Source organism: Camelus bactrianus, chromosome 12 (genome assembly GCF_048773025.1).
Source record: "Camelus bactrianus isolate YW-2024 breed Bactrian camel chromosome 12, ASM4877302v1, whole genome shotgun sequence".
NCBI classification, from domain to species: domain Eukaryota; kingdom Metazoa; phylum Chordata; class Mammalia; order Artiodactyla; family Camelidae; genus Camelus; species Camelus bactrianus.
The window spans coordinates 4,296,840-4,317,355 of NC_133550.1; the positions used below are offsets into that span (position 1 = coordinate 4,296,840).

General features: G+C 40.2%; 1 protein-coding gene across 12 annotated transcripts in view; it reads right to left on the reverse strand.

The window, feature by feature from the left end:
- LOC141579336 (uncharacterized) overlaps nucleotides 1-20,516 on the reverse strand; it is a 150,204-nt gene that overhangs the window by 89,208 nt on the left and 40,480 nt on the right. For 9 of the 12 annotated variants that reach the window (XR_012510511.1, XR_012510510.1, XM_074374518.1 and 6 more), the window contains 3 exons: nucleotides 8,849-9,013; nucleotides 8,138-8,277; nucleotides 6,126-6,350 (listed from right to left, as the gene is read on the reverse strand). The gene's annotated coding sequence lies outside the window, so the exon portion shown is untranslated. Of the gene's footprint in view, nucleotides 1-816; nucleotides 5,508-6,125; nucleotides 6,351-8,137; nucleotides 8,278-8,848; nucleotides 9,014-20,516 lie in introns of those variants that run through there. The other 3 variants (XM_074374506.1, XM_074374504.1, XM_074374503.1) reach the window with 3 other exon arrangements.

The following is a 20,516-nucleotide window of genomic DNA, read 5'->3' on the forward strand; positions in this document are numbered from 1 at the left end:
CCGAAATCCACAGTGAACCCCTAGGTGAGTGCTGCCCACGCCTTACCTTCGATTCTCAAGGTTCTGCCCAGGGTGACATCCAGCCCAGAGAGGTGGCCCAATTAAAAGCTATGTGGCTTGGGCACGGGGACAGGTGCAGGAGCTGGTTCCGGGGCCAGGCCCCTCACCACGTCTGCTCCCCTCTCCCCCGAAGCCCCGCTGCCAAGCACTCAGGCTCGGTGATCTGATGTCCTTCTCTTCTACTCTACTCCAAACCCTTTTCCTTTTCCTTTTTTCCCTAATTATCCCCAGCTGGAGTGATTCTTCAATCGCAGTATCTAAAAAATTTCCTGCAACCGAAAATGAGGTCTCCAGATATCAATGCCCATATGCTGGCTCCTAAATAGAGCTGCTGGCTAGGGGGACCCTCACCAACACTTACGGGGCATCAGACATGTTCCAGGGTCGGCCACCCCCAACAAGAGTTTGCTGTGTCCCCTATGCCCGCACAGCATCCCTGCTCTCAAAAATATAGTTGGCCCACTTATCGGTTATTAAGAAGCAAAAATACAAAATTGCTCATGTTTCTTACTAAATTTATCTATGAAGTGGAAAAGGGAATTGTATTAGAAAAGAACAATTTTGACCCAATGTTAGGTCTGTTCCTTTGGTTTTAACCCTGTGCCCTGTTTTCTAGGCTCAGACTTGCTATCTCTGCACCATTTGTAAAAGAAAGTTGCCTTTAGACTGAAATATCCAGGACAGCCTCTTCTCCTGGCCGTGATCTTGAAGGATGCTAACTTATCTGCACTTACGTAGAGATGGCAAGTTGCAAAATAGAGAATAACTTTGTTTTATTTTTGGAGGTTTTACAGGGGCAACATGATTTGATCCACATGGACAGCTGCAAGAACAGCGGATTCAAAGGACAAGCAATTCATACAACAAGAAGTTTCCAACAACCAACTGCAGCCCCGCCCCTTTTTAGTATAAAAGGAGACTCAATTCTGACTTGGGGAAGATGGTTCTCCAGGACATCAGTCTGCCATCTTCTGGGTCTGCCAGCTTTGCAAATAAAGTCACTATTCCTTGCTCCAACACCTCATCTCCCAGTTTATTGGCCTGTCATTTGGTGAGCAGAATGAGTTTGGACTCGGTAACAAAATGACTGCTTTGGAGGTAGTATGTATCCACACTTTCCTCGTTTCCAATATGTTACATGCACATTATTTATGATCTAGTGCAAATAATTCATCAAAGACAACCACAAAAAAACCCATACTCACCCAGCTATCAACACTGAAGTCAAAATCTGTCAATTTTATATGCTGTTTAAAAACACAACGGAAAAACCTAACATAGAGAGTCGATTCCACGGAAATAAAATTATTTCTACTCCTTCAAAACTTTTTCTTTTCTTTTCTATTTTATTTTGTTTTGCTTATTGAAAAGAAAATAAATTCAAATCATTTTATTTCACGTATTTTTGTTATAGCTGCATACTTTAAATACTACAAAAAGACTTAAATTGCAATAAAAAATTGTTCATATATTAGTATAAAGATATATACACAATCAATGGGGATTAGGAAAGGAATGGACATTTACTAAAAATCCACTGCAATCCAGTCTTTTACAAGCATATCATGGAATAAAAGCTCTATTATCCACGGAGCCTCACCCATATTCTCACTACTGAGTCCCTTAGTAATCAACCACTAAGTCACCAGCATAGAACCATGTGATCAGTATTTTAGGAATAAATGAGGGAATTAGCTCATTCAATTCTAAAACAAAAACACTAAAATAAATACTGAACTTATTTACAGATAAAGAAAATTTGTCCCCAAAAACGTAAAGTTTCTTCCTCAAGGTCACAAAGCTAATAACTGGTAAAGGTAAGATTTGAACTAATCTGCCTGATTCTAAAAACTAAGTTGGAAATCCCATTCGACTGGGGAGTGTCCAGCTGCACAGCCTATCACCCTATCTTTGTTCAGAGCTGGCCTTAGACAGCCTGAGACAGCACCCCATTTCTGTGGAACTCGAGGGCAATGATAACAATAAGGATTTTATATCCAGCAGTTTCTTAGGTCTCATATATATAAAGTGTCAGCAGGTCAGCAGAAAATCTCTGGGAAACATGAGTGGGTCCAGACCTTTTTGCTGATTAGAAACTCAATCTATCAGGATAGAGTGACCTTCCCATGAGAGGCCACATGGACATAAACTAAAGGCAGCTGAACAATGGAAACTAGCAAGACCCCGGAACTCAAGCAAGGATCCCTGCCATCCCCCACTCAGTTGCCTCTTCATCCGCGTGGACATGAAGACAGAAGACCCGGGTTCTTGTCCAAGTTACACTATCATGGATTCTCACCCATAAAAAGGTACGACTCTATGCTGTCGTAAGTCCTTTCCAACTCAAATATGATGACACCAATATCTCAGCAGAATATCTATATCTCCACTTCCCCTCTTCTAATAGGAGACTATTTCTGTGGACACAAAGCAGAAATCCAATTTAAAAAACCATGCAAGAAGCCAGGCGAATTTCTGCTTAAGAGACTTTGCTCTCACGCTCAGTGAATGAAATCTCAGAAAAAGTGGTCCTTCTCCCTCAGCAAATGGGAGGTAGCCTGATTGTGTGTGTGTGTGTGTGTGTGTGTGTGTGTGTGTGTGTGTGTGTGTGTGTGTGTGTAAATCAAATATAATCATGTCTGGGACGTGTACAGATTATTTTTAATTTCAATGTAATTTCATGGGGATGAGCCAACATTTAAAGTAAGTTGAATATAGTGTTCTGAGACAAACTCAGACTCTTTTGGTGGAGGAGGTGAAAGGGGAGAGTAAAGGAGGAAAGAGGTAAATGAAGCAAAGAAGTAAGAATACTGCTAGGGAAAGGCAAGACGTTAATTTTGTTCCTCATTGCATCACATACAAATTAGGGACTGGCTTTCCCCCGATGTCTTATCGAGCACTGATTTGCAGAAGAGGCGACAGCCCATTTCTCACTGAGATTGTGACTGTACGTGGCATCTTATAGACACAAATCATTTACCCTGAGCAAACACTCTAGCAGCAGGCTGCAATTCTCCTGTTTTGAGAGACAAGAAAACAGGAGTTCAAAGCGGGTAGATAACTTGACAAAAGTCAGAGGACCAGTAAACAAGAGAGGATGAATTCAAACTCAGATCTGAATGCAGAGTCTCATCTTCCCACTCCCAGGGCTGGAAAATCCTTAACACACAGGCTCCCCTGCTCCCCTGCAGTGTTCCTGGCGCCAAGCATTTCCCATGGTAATGGTCTCCAGTTCTCACAGACACAGCGCTCTGTGCAGCCAATGACTTTGATCAGACCTTGATCATGTACCTGCCACGCCCACCAGGCTTCACCATACAGGCAGGAAAGCTGGCTTTCAAGTGCAGAAAAAGCCACCCTTGGTCTAACCTGAGCTCTTCTGCAGCTTCTCCAGCCTAAAGGCAGCCATGAATGTGCTCACAGTTTGTACGTGAGCCACACTACCTCTCTCCATCTGTGTCCCCACTTAAACTACTTAGCTATGAACATTTTGAGAACCTTGGAAACAAATTTTTAAAAACAGAAAAGAAAAGATTCTGGAATAAGTACTTAATACTTACAATTTTAAATGACAAGTTACAAAGTAAGTATTGACAAACCGAATCTTCCTTTCTAAATGTCAGTTTTAAGCATTTAAAAATATAATAGCAAAAAATTCTCACTTACAAAATTAACTAAAACATAAACAATAATCTGGAATAAATTCAAAAATTATGCCCATATTCTAAATGGAGAAACTTCAGGACTGTACTGAGGGTTAAAGTAAGAGGTATGAATGTAGAGACATAAACATATTGCATGGAGAAAAGCAGTTTTGTAAAGATGTAAGTTCTCCTAAGAATAATTCAAAACTTACTAAAATATCCCATGAAAATTCCAATCTGATTTTTTTTAACTTGAACAAAATATTTTGGAATTCTTCAGGAATAATAAAGTCATAATACTTGACAAGAAAATTTGGGATGGAAGAAAAGAATCAAAAAAAATCAGACTGCCAGTTATTAAATAAATTTTTACAATATGTAAGCTATGGTGCTGGAGTAAGGAAAGGAGATTGACAGAAGGGAACCATGAACTCAAAAAGAGACTCTAGTGTATGTAAGTATTTTGTACAGGTGGGATTTCAAATCAAAGAAAAAATTATGAATTCGATAATTGTCCTGGGACAGAGAATCACCTGGAAAGAATAAATTCCATTCCTGTCATAATGACCACAAGATAAATTGCAGATAGTGATGTAAATATTAAAAAGTACTAGTAACAGCAAATAAAACTCTTTGCTCTTATTAACTCAACTTCTCCTCATTATAACATGTACTATTATAATCTCCATCTTAGAGATTATAAAAACCTACAGAAGAGATTTATTCCATTATAAGAGAGTATTTCTAAGAATAATGTCAAAGATAAAACCCATAAGGAAGACATTTACTATCCTAAGAATAGTTTGAGCCACAACAAAAATCAAAAAACTTCCTGAACAAAATGAAAGGAAAGAAATGACAAGAAAAAGCTCTGTGATACATGTTGATGAATTCACGAAGTTAATTTTCATAACATACAAAAAGCTGTCACAAAGCAACAAGAAGCTCCCTCACTTAAATGTGGGCAAAGGACAAAAGGAATCATTCATTTTAAAAAAGTCAAATGGCTAATGAGTGAAAAATGCTCAAAACTTCACTGGTTATCAAATGCAAACAAAAACAATGAAAAAGCACTTTTGCTTATCATATTGGCAAATATTTTTAAGATATTCTAGCTAGTGTCAATCTGTGGGAGAACAAATCATGAGCGACATTTTCAGAGGATGACATATCAATGGATTTGTAAGCTCTGAAATACGTACATACACACTGACTCACCTCCTCTACTAGGAATCGTTTCCTTTAGGAAAAAAAAATCAGTCCAAAAAGATGTACCCATCAGGGCATTTACACAGCAATGTATACAAAGGTGGGAAGAAAAACTGAAGTGAAATCATATCCAGCGATAGAGAATTGGTTACATAAGTAATTGTGCATTTTTTCATTCCCCAATGGAGAAGGAATTTCTAGTCACTTGAAAGGAGTCTGTGATGAATGTAAATGTCACATCCAGGGACTAAATTTCCAGAAGCCTTAACTAAAGGAATACACATACAAGATCACAGGAATGTCTGTACAAGAAGGATGCAACTCAAACATTCTTTCTGACAGTGGAAAATGGAGAAAACTTAACTGTCCACCATCAACACAATGATGCGGTAAATCAAGGCGAGCTGCGGGCGCTGAGGGAGCCGGCGTTTCGCCGTGGTCCAGGGCCTTGTCCACAGCACTCTCCCACCAAATGTGTCCGTGGACAAGAGACGACACCCGCACATCAGGAGACCCCTCCAATCTATCTGAAAGGGCCGGGTGAGTCTGGAGTGGTAGGACGTCCATGATATACCCCTGAGTGAATAAAGCGAGCTGCAGAAAAACGTATAGTATGGTCTCATTTTTAAATAAAGCGTATATACACACACCTATACATTGATTTCTCATATGTGTATATATATGTATCTCATAGGCATAAATGTCATGAAATATATATACCAAATTTTCAACAGCTTTTACTCCCAGGAAATAATGGGAAGGGAGTTAGGGGCCTTCCTGTACCACCACAGTTCTCTTTTCAGTATTTCAGTTAAGTATACTTGGAATTTAAAAGTTTATTTAAGTCCGAAGTAAAATGGACGATGCCTCCATAAGACAGAATGCTACACTGGTCTTTAAAAATCATGCCAGGGGAGATAGAATATTGTAGAAAAACATGTAATAAGCCGAATGGAAAATGGAGGTCTCCGAACAGTAAACAGGGACAGAGTGCTCACTGGTTTTTATGACAGAGATGATACACACTAACGAAAAGAACAGAAAATAAATGTTAAATTGTTAATTATTATCTCTGTGTAGAGGGACCAGGATAGAATCTTTTGCCCCTTTTTTTCAGACATATTATATTAAATGCACATTATTTTTCATCTGAAAAAAAGCATTTTTAGACGTTTAGTACCACGCAGTGGGGAATAATACATGAATACTTACAGAAACAAGTAACTAGGAGACACCGCAGCAGTGCCACACAATGTAAAACGGGCAATCCTGATTGACACCGCTCAGTTACATAAGGATCCACAAAGTGAGAGCACCTGCTGTAAAAGGGCGTGGCCCCCTTCTATTTGTCAGTTGTGTCTTCAGGGCTGAGGAAGTTCTGAGCACGGCCAGTGTCATTTCCGGTGTCTGGATGGATGCTACTGGAGGTGAGGGCACCTGCAAGCAGAAAGGAAGAACAGAAACCATCCTCTGCATTTTCTGTCTTCTTTCTTTGTTACTTTAAAAGACAGGCATAAATAAGATAAACTGTGTATCTCCCCCACTGATATTTCAGTAATGAAACCGTTTTTAAAGGCTTCAGAGATTATATTCTGTCTATAACTGTCTTTTCAACCAAGCATCATATTTATTAAATGTTAATTGACTCAGTTAATTAACTCCCTGTTGAAACATTCAAGTAAAGAACATGAAAGGCCTTACGTAAAAGAACCACACCTGCAGTGACTAGCTCAGCTGTCTTGACGGCAATGCAGTCAGCCCCCACCATCCCGTGGCCCTGAGCTCCTGATGCTGGTAAGAGAGCACGCTGCCGCCTCAGATGGAGAGATACTGTGAAAGCATTTTTTGAACTCTACAGTACTGACAAAACATAATTGACAAATCCCAGGCTCCTTTGAAGCTGTCATTTTCGGTTTCTGGCCAAACCCAGTCAATGAGCAGAACCACCCCATTCCCGAGTCATAGGACTCACGTGGGAAGAAATTTTGTAGAAATTTCCAGGTACAGAATGTAACCAACTATATGTAGAACTCTGACAAAAGAAAAGAAGAAATACTCTGATGTTGAAGACACTCAAAATATTCTAAGCCTTAGTAGCTGGAAAGGCTGGGCTTCTCCTCAGCCACTTATTTATTTCACAGCCAGTGAGCATCTCCCACAAACCCTGATTCCCTGTGTCTGCTGGGAGCCTCAGGCACACTCTTGCTGTCGATCTTATAAGTCACAGGGCAGACACGTGTCTCTCATGCCTGCCACACTCACGCAGGCTCGCCTCCTAGCCTCACTGTCTGAACTTGGCCCCATTTTCTCACCTGTTTATTTGGTATCTGTTCTTCTGTAAGCTGCCTGAAATGCTTTTTGGAACAAGTCAGAAGAATGAGTGGGTAGAGAAATGGACAGTTGGACAGGTGAGAGGTGGGCAGACAGACAGAGAGACTCCAAGAAAAGGGGAACAAAGAAAATTCCCTATGCAGAACCCTCTTCTAGTCAGGGAAGAAAACCGCCACGGAGACGTGTGAAGAGCTAGGTGGCTTAGGGCTTTTTCCTGGATTCCATGAAAAGTCCCACCAAGAGAGAGGGTAGAACTATAAATAATAAAAGAAAAAAGCATGCATGCTTGAAAAATATATCTACAATATGTACTTTCTAAAGAATACATTCAAATCAGCAGGGCCCAATTACACAATCCTTGGGTATTTACAGAAATGAGAATCCCATCTCCAAACCACAAGGCATCCCTTTGTAGCACTGAGAGTCTACACGGGGCTGTTATAAAGCCTTCACCACAAAAGCTATGCTCTCCTGCACTTACGAGGAACGAGCAGCTGTGCTCGGGCTGCCCACGCGCATCATTTGCACACTACAGCACCTCTAAGGGGGAGGGACCCCTAGCGAGCCCCATCTCTGCAGGACAGAAAACAAGCCCGGGAGAGGCTAAGCCGACCTACCAGTTCTCCATCTCACAGGACTGGTCATTCCAGAGCAGGACTCGAACTCGGACCCACGTTTGTAATCACGGTACTACCGTGCTTTGTGTGCTTTTTGTGTGTATAATACATTTGTTTCTGGCATGAAAGTATATTTAATAAATGATCGGTTGTCCTGTCTATCTCATTTGCTCACAATCAATCTTTATAGTGTTGAATTGTACTCTTTTTCCGTGGAGAAAGAAACGGAATGAGCGGGTGTTAGAATGAGGTGGGGCTCCATTCTTTATCTGTTACCTCATCTCATCCAAGTCCCCAACCAGGGAGAAGGAGCAAATATTTTCTTCAACTTTTAAAGAGAGGGCTCCACTGATGGTGACTTAACTCCAAAACCAAGTCTGCGGAAAGGGCACATTCAGCAGTCAGAGCATTATCACCTGTAGGAAGGCAAAATCAGCTCACGGGAGGGCTCAGGGGGTCACCCTGATTTAATTTCAATCGATAAAACAATAATGCACTCTAAAAATACTAGCATGCAATGGATTGGCTCTTTCTTGACATCTAGCAAGTTTCCACAGCCCACATGTAAAATTATCGTGAACCAGTGAAAGGAAGTGTCTACAGACAAGAAAAATCAATGCCACAGGTAAACTGAAACCCAGGCTGGAGGAAAGGAAGAGAAAGGGCATAGTAAAGAAGTGGGGAAAGGCTGGGGAAAAAAAATCATCACACGGACTCTCAAGCATCATCCAACAAGCATATAATCATTCGAGAGAGAGTTACTGAGGTCCTATTCTGTGCAACATTGTAGAGCGGGTGAAGCAAGAGCGCAGCGACCATGGTGGCAGCAAGTGGCGGGGCTCAAATACACTTCTGATCCCTGTACCTGGCACACTTGTCCTCAGTATAAAGGCAAAAAAAAAAAAAGGAAAATAACTCTGTAAACTCAAAGCATTGTTAAAAAAAAATTAAACAAAACCTAAATACAAGGACAGACAAACCACGCACATTGCTGGATCAGAAGACAGCGCTCTTGGAATGGCAGTGCTCCCCAGAACGATCCGTATATTCAACGTGGCCTCGATCACAATCCCTGCGGTCTCCTCTGCAGAAACTGACTATCTGCTGCTACAATTCATATGGGAATTCAAGGGTCTCAGTAACCAGAACGTACTTGAAAAAGAAGAACAATTTGAGAGGACTTGTAATTCTCATTTTCAAACCTAACATCTGTATGTCTAGGTGAGATTAGAGGCCATTGTGAAGTTTTTACTGTGTATATCCGTATTTTCTAAATTCTCTACAATGAATATAACTGTTACAATAAGAAAAATAAAAAGTAAGGTATCTTTTAAAATATGCACACCGATTCATTCATTGGGAAAAAAATATTTTAACTATAAAGAGGTAACCAAATATCCAGTGAAAAAGGACTACTTAAAAACAAGTGTGTATTTACATTTTACATAAATTGAAAATTGAAAAGCACAAACACATCAAGTTTCTAGGGAGATCGATGCAACATATTAATAGTTATTTTCAAAAATTCTAATTGAACAATGAAAACTCAAGAAAGGGAAAATCGCGATTGACAGCCAACTGCAAACACATGGAGAGCAAAGGCCTAGAAATCACAGTTCCTTTAACTGTGATACTAACACAATAGAAGAGGAAATTCCTCCCTGTGGGGACAGTGGAATCCCATGCGTAAGACAGGATACACAGTACAAACTGCACTAGAATCTGGGGTGAATTTCTTAGAAGAATTCTAAAGTTACAACATTGCTGAAAAACTATAAAAACACTGAAAGACAGATTAAAACACACAGTCATATATATTATATAGAAACATATGAAGTCTGCTCCCATGTTGCATAGAAATACAAACATATTTGTTCATTTATGGGCACTGAATATTTTATCCCAGGTAGAATATTTCAACTAAAACAAATAATCAATAATACACATCTCTTGTCAAATTTACTTGATAAGGTACTCTTCTATGTAACCATAATTTGTCTAAGATAGATCTAAAATTAGTGAAAAAGATCTTTGTATGGTTTCTTGAACTCTTCTCAAAATTCCAAGCTTAATTTTAAAATAGATCTGAGCAGTGTTTTCTATATTAACTTTTCCCTCGTGAAATGAACAGCACAGTCTATTGTCAAAATTCTGTCCTTACAATGATTCACGAGCACTGTATCCTAACAAAACTGCTGGACAGCAAGGCACTATCCAGACACTGTGACCAAACAAATGAAACACAAGGAAGGCAGTGAGCCTATTCTGGAGGGCTTACCGTCTGTGTCAATTCTGGGGTTTTTATTTGATTGGTTTGATTGGGTAGCAAAATAAAATCAATCAAGTACTTTCTTCTTTAAGCATTCTGTAAGTCATGACTCTGTTGTTAGTGTCATGAGAAGGAAAGACTAAAGCAAGACTTCATTAGGTCAACTAGCATCAGCCATCAATGGGGAGTGAGTAATAAAGAAATTAACTGATAGCAATGCTTCTGCCTACATGAGACCTAAAATAAACCTACACTGATCTCTTTAAGGAAAATGAGGAGATGAGGCCCCAATGAGAAAAACAAAAACTAACAAGAAATCAAAAAAGTAAAGATTTTTCATTAACGATTCCAGGAAGGAGTGGAGCATGGTGGTGAAGAGCACAGATGCTGGGGACAAACATGAGGGTCTGAACTCCCACAGCACTGCGTAGCTTTGACACTGATAAGTCAGTGAAATTTTCTGCATCCCAGTCTCCTATCCATAGACTTGGGACAACAACAGCACCCGTCTCCTAGAACGGTCCTAATAATTAAGTTATTTTATATATAAAAGTTTAAATAAAATACCTCAGATATTAAATATTACCCCAAAAGGACAAGGAAAAAGAAAACAGAGATAAATTGGAGTTCATCAAATTTTAAAACTTTGCTTCAAAGGACACCATCCAGAAAGTGAAAAAACAACACACAGCAGAAATTTTTTCAAATCATTTATCTGATAAGGAATTTGTATCTACCAAAAAAAAAAAAAAAACAAAACAAAAACAAAAAGAACCTCCTACTACTCAACAATAAAAAGGCAACTCAATTAAAAAATGAATAGAGGATCTGAAAAACATTTATCAAGGAAAATATACAAATGACCAATAAGCACAACGAAACGATGTTCAATATCATTAGCTGTAAGGGAAATCAAGTCAAAACCACTAGGAGAAACCGCTTCACACTCATTACAATAGGTTATAATCAAAAAAAGAGTAACGAGCACTAATGAGGACACAGAAGATGCAGAGGTCGCAGCCGTTGCTGGTGAGGATGTAACACAGCCTGGCCACTTTGCAAAAACGCCTGGCAGGTCCTTAGAGAGTTGAACATTTGGTTTCTGAATAACCAGGCAATTTTGCTTCCTGGGCACACACGTAAGAGAACTGAAAACAAATGTTCACATAAAAACTCCTACAGGAATATTCACGGTGCCATTACTCATCACAGCCAAATAGCAGAAACAACACAAATGCCTATCACGTGATGAATGGGTAAACAGAGGGGCCCAGCCATACAGAGGAATATTATTCAGCAATAGCAAAGCATAGAGTACTGTCCCAGGCCACAAAGTGGACAAATATTGAAAACGTTACTCAGTGTGAAAGAAGTCAGTCACAATAGATGCTTCCACTTACATGAATTAACTCGATTTACATGAAATTTCCAGCAGATGCAAACCCACAGAGAGAGAAAAGTGGCTCCATGGGGCTGTGAGAGGATGGGGAAGATGGGGATGTCTGCTTATGCATAAGGAGCTTCCTGTTGGGGGGATGAAAATGTTCTAAGATTGAATGGGATGCACAATTCTGGGCATAGAGTAAAAACCACTGTACATTTTAAGGGGTGAATTGTTATTAAAACTGTTAAGAACGAGAGCACCTCGGGCCAGTACCTTCCCATAGTAAATGCAAATTGCTAAATTTTATTACAGGAAGAAGAAACTGCCCTCAGCATGAAAGCAGGAGTTCAGCAAATGTGAGTTAACCGAAATTGGACAAGAGCATTTCACTTGAAACAGTTGCTGAGTGTACACAAAATATTAAGACATGACAAGGAAAATCAGTTTGACATCACGAAGAAGCATTCTGCTTCAAATGCAGATCAAGGATTCGGCAAGCCCAGCTGCTAGAAATGACCAGAGAAGAAACCTGACTCTTTAAACAAGCACCAGAGCCACAAGGAAATAGTGGTGAGGAAAGCAGGCGGCCGAAAATCTGGAACAGTTTGTTACAAATCATTTCTCCACTGAAAATTCAAAAAAAAGTGAAAGTGATGTAATACTTTGTTAACCTCACTTGAATGGGATTCCTCCGGTTTTCGACAGTTTTGTAACCCCGAATGAGAGACTCAGGAGAATCAGAATGGCTCCTGGGAGTCCCCAAATGACTGCCCACCAGCACGCTGTCCACCATCACATCTGCCAGGGTGGAATTGCAGAGAAGAGACCAACTCCTGAAAGGCACAGGAAATATTGACAAGGGAAAAAAAGGCTGATATCATTCTTGGGACAGAGGCCATGAGAGCAGAGGCCAGAAGGTTGCAGGTGAACTGCAGTGGCCCTGGGGCAGGAAGGGACCACGGGGGAGCAGATCTCAATTCTCTTCTCTCTCTCCCTCGGGTAGGAGAGATAAAGTCTGCATCCTTCTCACATGGAACTGTGGGTACTGGCTGGCAGAAGTCTTACCGACATGGAATTAATGACTCAAGACTGTGGAAAAAGGAAAGAAAGCGAGAGGGAGTAGGGAGCCAACTCCAAGAGCCTCTCAAATGCTCCCATATTTATTGGGTATAATCAAAGGAAATAGTCTTTAACAGTTGTGTGATAGTAAACAGGAACTTGGGGAAAGACAGGATGAGACAGAGATTGTAGAATCCACAATGAGTAAAAAGGCTTAGTTTACCTTTAGGGGAGTCATGGGGAGAGGGGAACAAGATAAATTCTTTAGATATTCATTACAAAGCAGGCCACCAGTCCAGCCAGGTCCGTGTTTTGGGGATAATAGACTATCTAACAGCACGCAAGCCCAGCATTTATAGCTGAGGGCCTGGGTCATTGCTGTGCAATGAACAGAGTGCTATCTAAAACCTCAAATATGCAAGCAAGGCATTGTCTCTGCTTTTTATGGCAAGGAGACAGGAGTGAGGATGCACAGGTGCTTGCTTGAAAGCAGTTACTAAGCACACTTTTTCTTCTTAAGGTTGACATGCATCTGGTGTCTGTTAAATTTGTTAACCCAATCATGGGCTATCATATGGAACCCTTATGGAGGACACCCTAGAATGACAAATCCTGGCTCTGGGTCTTTTCCTGCCAGCTTCGGGCATTCCAGCAGGGTCTAGACACATCCCTGAATAACGATCCCACAGAACCACCCAGACTCTTAAATCCTGGTGTTTGGAACTTAACTTTAGCTCTACACAACTTAACATAGAAAAGTTTCAGAAATAATAGATATTATATTCTTTTTATATCTCATCATAGAACTGATTTTTCTGATTGCTCTAAGCTGCTTCTACTTGGTAAATCACCTAATTCTGCAGGTGATTTCAGTACTTTCCATTGCGCATAACTAGACAGTCTGGGCCCTCTGACTTCTATTGGTCAAATAAATACCGATACACCTAATTGATTTCATTGTTCATCAGTTTCAGCCTGGAGGTGAGGGAGTGTCACTCTGTTACTCAGCCCACCCTCTACTCTATTCCCTTCAGCAACTCAGGCCTCCTGAATACAAAACTTAGCATCTGTTTCCCTTCACCTACACTTTCCACAAACGCAACAGGAAACATCAGCCTAGAGAATGAATTCAACACAAATGTTAAAACAAAAATCTACAAACCTGAAGCAACTCCAACTCCGAATCATGATACACAATGACATGAAAGTAAGGGTGTCAGTTACAAAGCACGCGTGAGCCTGACCACCTCATTTCTATTCTTCAAAGGAAGGAAGGTTTTCATGTTTTTTAATTATCATTCTGTTTCATTGTTTCTGATTAAGCCAAAAAATAGTTTATGAAATAATTAAGCACTGCAATAACAGATTTTCGCTGTATCAATTACAGAAGGCATTCAGAGGGGATAGGAAAACCCACCTATGTAAAATATGCAAAATTTCTTCCCCTGTTAAGAACACGTATATAAAATGCAACAGAGAATTCAACTTCATGTGGAGAGGAGCAAAAGCCACAGAATCAAACAAAGTCATTACTATGAGTCAATTCAAAATTCACTGGACAAACATGCTCAATGCATTCAAAGAATTTTAAAGGCACACTGCAAACCATTCACTTAATGATCTACAGGCTAGAGGAAGAATTTCCCTCTTTAACAGACAACAGAAATCAATAGGTTGCCCCACCAAACGAGGACCAAACAACAATCAGGATTTTAACAGTTCTGATAAATCAGCATGTTCTAAAAATCAAAATCCAGAAATTTTAAACATTCATTCACACCACAATGAAACAAGCACTTAAAAAAAAAAAAAAACAATAACCCGAAGAAACTAAGCACAGTTATCATGTACCTGGATCAATGGGAACTTCTTGTAACGCTGGAAGAAAGAACAGGCTATAGCCTTTTACTTAAAAAATAAAACTACATTTAAAGATAACTGCTAAAACACATTTCATCATTCATGTTGCCTTGAAAAATCTGAGGCACTCGTACCTGATCAGAAAAGCAATTCTGAGTAATAGAATGTTACAATTCAGTGCCAGTTTGCTTTAGTAGAAAAAAGAAAAGCTACTGTTTCTCATCCTGAACAAAGTGTAAGGAACCTTCCTGCCTCTATCTCCCCTATATTCTAAGCTCAAGTATGAGAACCTTTTATACACACCAATATGCCAAATGACAAAAAAGTATCAATTTATTTGTATAAATATATGCCTACACCTTGAACTGGAAGAGAAAGGTATCAGAAGGCTATATGGAACTTATTTCTACCTTCCTGAAATCACACACACACACACACACACACACGTTCACAGAGACACAGACATGTACACACTGAATTACTGGGCAATTCACAAGCTGAGGACTTCCAATTTATAGAAGATAACTTTGTAGTTAGTTTAAAATACAAAACTGTCAGCTTTTGAAAGCCTTCATCATCTGCTAAATCATCCAAATATCAACGAGACCCAATTAGCCTTCTCTGTAGAATATAATTTCCCATGATGGCAAAACAGACCCTAAGTAGTGGATCCAAGACTCGTGTTTATCACTACCTATGATCGTTTTTAAACACATAAACAGATTCAGAAAGTATGTCCCAACAACATTTATTCTTATTGAAATAGCATATGTATTCAATTGTCTATACAGAAAATAGGTCCCATGATGGTGTTTAAGAGCTATTTTGTGTATTGAAATATTTATTTTTAAGTTCAGACAAGGAGGGTCTGTATTACTCAGTTGTAGAACACCTGCTTAGCATGCACAATGTGCTGGCTTCAGTCCCCAGTACCTTCATAAAAATAAATAAAAATAAGTGCTTATTTAAAAATAAGAATAAATTTATAAAAAGAGTAAATGCAGACTAAAAACCACTGCAATCTAGGAGCCATAATTTTAATAAAAAACAAGAGTTTCTATCAAATATTCACTATATGACAATCACAGAGACAACCACAAATCGCCCCTGACCACCATCACGTGTGATTCTCAGCAACCCTACTAAGTAGACACCGAAGAGAAACCCAGCATTGAGATGAAGAAACGGAGGTCGGAGGAGCCGGGGACGCTGACCGTCCTGCTCCCCGTGACACCACGTCAGCCCAGGATGAGCGCTGACAGAGCTGCACTGAGGGGACACCCAGCTGCACGGAACCTTGGTGCACTGGGGAGTCCCAGAAAACACTCAAAACTGTTCAGTGAAGAACCAGCTCAAATATATTACATTGTGCCACATCCTTTAAACAGGGAACATGACTGAGACCTTTTTGATGCCTCCGTGTCCTTTCTGCCATTATCAATTATTTGCCCTCTCAGCATGCCCAGTCATGAATTGGACCCCATATGAATTGCACTCAGATGGCAGAGTTTTAAGCTGTTTTATGAAGTTTGTAAGACTCTGTCTATGACTGACACAGGCGGTCATCCATCACTTCTCACCGGTGTGGATGTACCACATGAAATCACACTATTCTGCTTTTTAAAATCCCTCCATGTAATCCAGACTTTTCAACAGCAAAGAAGCAGCTCAACCAGAAACAGTGGATAGCTTTTCACCAAATGGACTCGAACAGCCCATCGGACTACCTGGAAGCCCTTTTTTTCTATTAAACCCACTTCCAAGGACTTCATCATTTTCTGATTGGTTGACTTGGCCTCTGACTGGCCTACTCTGTGAACTCCCAGCCTCAAATCCGGGGGTGGGAGAGGACCCTGCTCTTCGGGGAAATCAGTGCGGAAGGCGGAAATATTCCACCCAGGTCCGCACGGGTAGAAGTGCCACAACGTGCTCAGAAAATATACCGTCAGCAACCCTGGGCTCCCATGGACTGATGTCACATTAACCAAACTCATGAGAGACTGATGCAAGAAAACCAGAAATTGAATTTATTAATGTAACAGGAGATGTGAAACTACGAACCAGACTGAAATATCAGAGTTCAACTATGAGTACAAATTCTCCTCAACGGCCCAATCACGGGCAGGCAGTCACATGGCAACCATGGACAGAAGCAGATCAGGAAGGTTTTCTAGATTAACTCAATGGACTAAATTTCTGTTATACGAACAGATCTGCAGCCCAGAAGACATTTAACGCCAATCACGGTGCACTGTCCGTGGACAGTGGCTGAGACACGACTGTGAGCACCTGTGTAACTCTCTTTTCCCTGTCCTTTCTGGGCTAAGTGATGCACAGATGTACAGAGATCCAGGGATGCAGATACCTCTAAACACCCAAAGCCCATCCCTGGGAGCCTCGAAACCAGACAGCAAGGGTTTAAATTCCAGCTCTGCCACTTACTAGCTCTGTGACCTTGGCCAACTTACTTACTCTCTCTGTGCCTCAATTTCCACATTGTAAACCTGGGATAACAATCAAATCTCCCTTACTCACTTGTTGTGAAGATTGAAGGATTCATTTCTGTAAAACGCTCAGAAAAGTATGTAGCACATTTTTGGTGCTCAACAAATGTGAATTTAATAAGAAAGAGATTTACAAGTCTCCCTACTAATCATCTTCTGTGTTTCATGGCTAGTCTGAGTCCCAAAGGAAATCCTTATTTCCCCTCTTATAAACTCTTGGAGAGCACCCATCTCTTGCATCTCACCACCTGTTTAAACTGAGAGAAGGGTTGCCTCCTCCACACTACTCTGGTCCATGAAGAGTGCTTCCCCCTTCACACCCTTGACCCCTGGCCAACGGCTAGCACTCTTCACAATACCAGATTGAGGTGTGAGTCCGGAGAGACAAGCAGGGCATATGAAACCTTTCCTTTCCCTCCAGTGTTGGCCACCCTTAGGAAGCACCCGGGATGTTCAGCTCCATGGCAGTTCAGCCCTGTGCAGGATGGGGCAGATCATCTTAAGGGAAGGCTCACTGTAGCCCAGAGTTTCCTGGGACTGCGTGAGTCTCTAATTCTGGGACACAGTATCATGACACGCATTTTCCCACAGCCCTGAATTTCATGGAGAACGTGGCTTCATCAGTAATAAAGGAGACATTTATCGCCTGTCTGTTCTTCTGTGTCATCTCTCAGTTGGCTGCTGGAGAAAACATGTGTATAAGTATTGGGTCCACTTAAGCCCCAATATATATGAAGTACCAAAAAATTCTGTGGCTTAACATTGGTTCAGGGCGACTGTGTAACCGTCCTGACTTTGCTGATGCTAAATTATGGGTATAGGAACTATGGAACCTCCTCAAATATCTTTCATCATAAAACCAGCTTTTCTTATTTTCCTGTTTCTTAGTAATTGCCAAAGACTCTAAAATGATGGCTTCATACAAAACAGGAGCTAAACTTTATGAGCCCTTTGACATTCCCACTGTGCTAAACACTTTATATAATTTCTAATTCTCACAATTCTGCAAAGCATAAACGAGCATCCCCATCTCACAGACGAGGGAGAAACTCAGAACAAACTGACTCAGGCTCACGTGGCTCAGTGGCAGCGCGTGCACGCAAACCCAAGTCAAATCACTACACTCCTTCTTCTATGTACAAAATCACCTCCCACCAAATGACACACAGCGGCTGGGTCAATACTCAGGGAACTCAGTACACTTTTCAGCTTTAAGCTGCTCAAGAGGCCGCTTCTAGCTGCTTTATAAAATCCCGGCTCACTGGTTGCTAACACTGGAATAAAAGACCGATTTTGCCATTGTCTGCACAGCAAGTCTGAAATGTTCACAGCGAGATGACAGAATAAAACAAAGATATAAGCAGAATAATTTTTCCAGGTAGACAGACATAATGGACATTGTGCTATTCTGAATCACTAAGCAAAGGAATCAAAGCAAAAAAATATTCGTTAAGCCTTCTTTTACAAACAGGAAAATTAAGACTGTATGAAAGTGCAACAGCGCCTCCTATGGCTAAAAAGACCTTCCAGGTTGCCGGGAAAGATGCAACACAAAAATTGCCTGTTTTATCAGAAACAAGATTCATATAACTAAAAGCTTATGTAGCACATACTGCAGTTTGCTTCGGGGAAGGGAGGGGTATTCAGTATTTAATCTGACATTGCTAATACTCTTGAATATAAACAAAAGACACAGGCTCATGGAAACTCATCTTAGAAGAGGAAAGAATCCAGTCCAGCCACTTCATTTTACAGGAGGGGAGACTGAGATCTGGGATCTGTCCTTCCGGCAATCAGCAGCAAAGCTCTCTCTCCTAGGCCTCATGTCATGCACTGTAGCAAAAACCAACAGATCTGTACTAGACCTCTATTCATAAAAGTCACGTCTGTATTTTTCCAACAGTAGGTAATCTAAGTATCTTGCAAAATACTTCTCAAAGAGCCAGGAAATCATACAAGTGTTTTGAAATACAAAAACATTTATTTGCACATTAAAACAGCATGAGCTTTATTCTATTAAAAAAAAGTGACATGTCAATCAATGTTTTGATATTTTAAAACCTATTAAGCATGCAGAAAAATAAATCAAAATTTCTTTAATCACAAAAGAAAGAAGCTTATTCCCTTAAAATGATCAATGTGGATTTTTCTAAACTTAATAGTTCCGGTCAGATTTCTACGAATTTAAACTTCTGAGTGGATGGTTACACGGCAACATGAATTCTGAGTTGTAACAACACACATTCTGTGTAAATAATCTTCAAGGCCGTCTGCTTAAGGTGATTTAACTAGTCCCTGTCTCACTAGAATGATACAGGTTTCATTAAACCTTCATACTGCACACACACACAAAACCCTGAATCCTTGTTACTTTAAGCCATATTCATATATTCATATATATGCATATTGAATATGCATCAGAAACAAGCCACACTCTTTAGTATTCAGAGTTGATCCTTCTAAACTATCTGTCCTTGTGACAGCATATTTTTACTCAGCAGCTCTTGGGTGCTTCGTATACAAGGCGTCTACATCTCACAGTCAAACAAGGTAAACGGCATCACTCAAATTTCACAAATGAGGAAATGTACTTTAGCCATGAAAACAACTTACATATTCATCATCAGGAAAGAAAAGAGTAAAGATTTTACTTACAATATTCACTGACAAAACTTTCCTCCATACTAAGACTACATAGAACCAATTCAGTCTTTGTAAATTTTTCTGTCAATAAGCACCACTAGAGAAAAACAAGCAACATCATTAGCAATGGTTGGACTTTCAAAGCCCACTCCTATTTTGCATTATAATCATTTTTAATGTTTTGTTTTTAGTGTTTACAGAGCACTAAAATAAAAAAACATATACTTTTTAAGTCATTGCCTGAGAATGCAACATTTGTGAAAATGTACAATTTCAATTTATGCCACTCTGTCTCACATTCTCACTGGTGTGTCTCCTTTGAAGGCTTCATCAAACTGAGACCGCTAAAATCGTTCAATTATGGACTCACAGGAGTTTGGGAAACCACTCAACACGGGGCTGATCAGAGGAGCCATTGAGAAAGCATCCTGTGCAGCCTGGGTTACAGCCCTGAGTCTGCCAGCGCAAGCTGTGTGAGATTTTGGACAAGCTGCCCCATCTCTCAATCCCTCAGCTGCAAAAAAGGAGACACTGATACCTACCCTTAAACTCCTGCTATGAGGTAAAACATGAGGAAAGCATTTTAGCCTTAGGGAGGTGTCCACTCAGAGCAAGCTTGGTCATTATGATGATGAGGATTACTTTTAATAAGTTAAGGCAGACAAAAAATTAGAAATCACCATAAAGGAGAAACATTTTATGTCAATGAGCATTTCCTTTTGAATGGATTGCAGAAAGTTTTATAGAATTTTTTCATAAACCAAATTTTGTCCACTAATTATAGATTTACAGGTTCATGGACATGTCTCCAGAAAAAGAATTAGAGGCCTCTAACCTCTGAATACTAAGAAAGAAAAGTTTAAAAAAAATCACGGTGGAGATTATACCTCACTTGAGAGAGTATGTGCTCAGCATGCATGAGACCCTCAGTTCAGA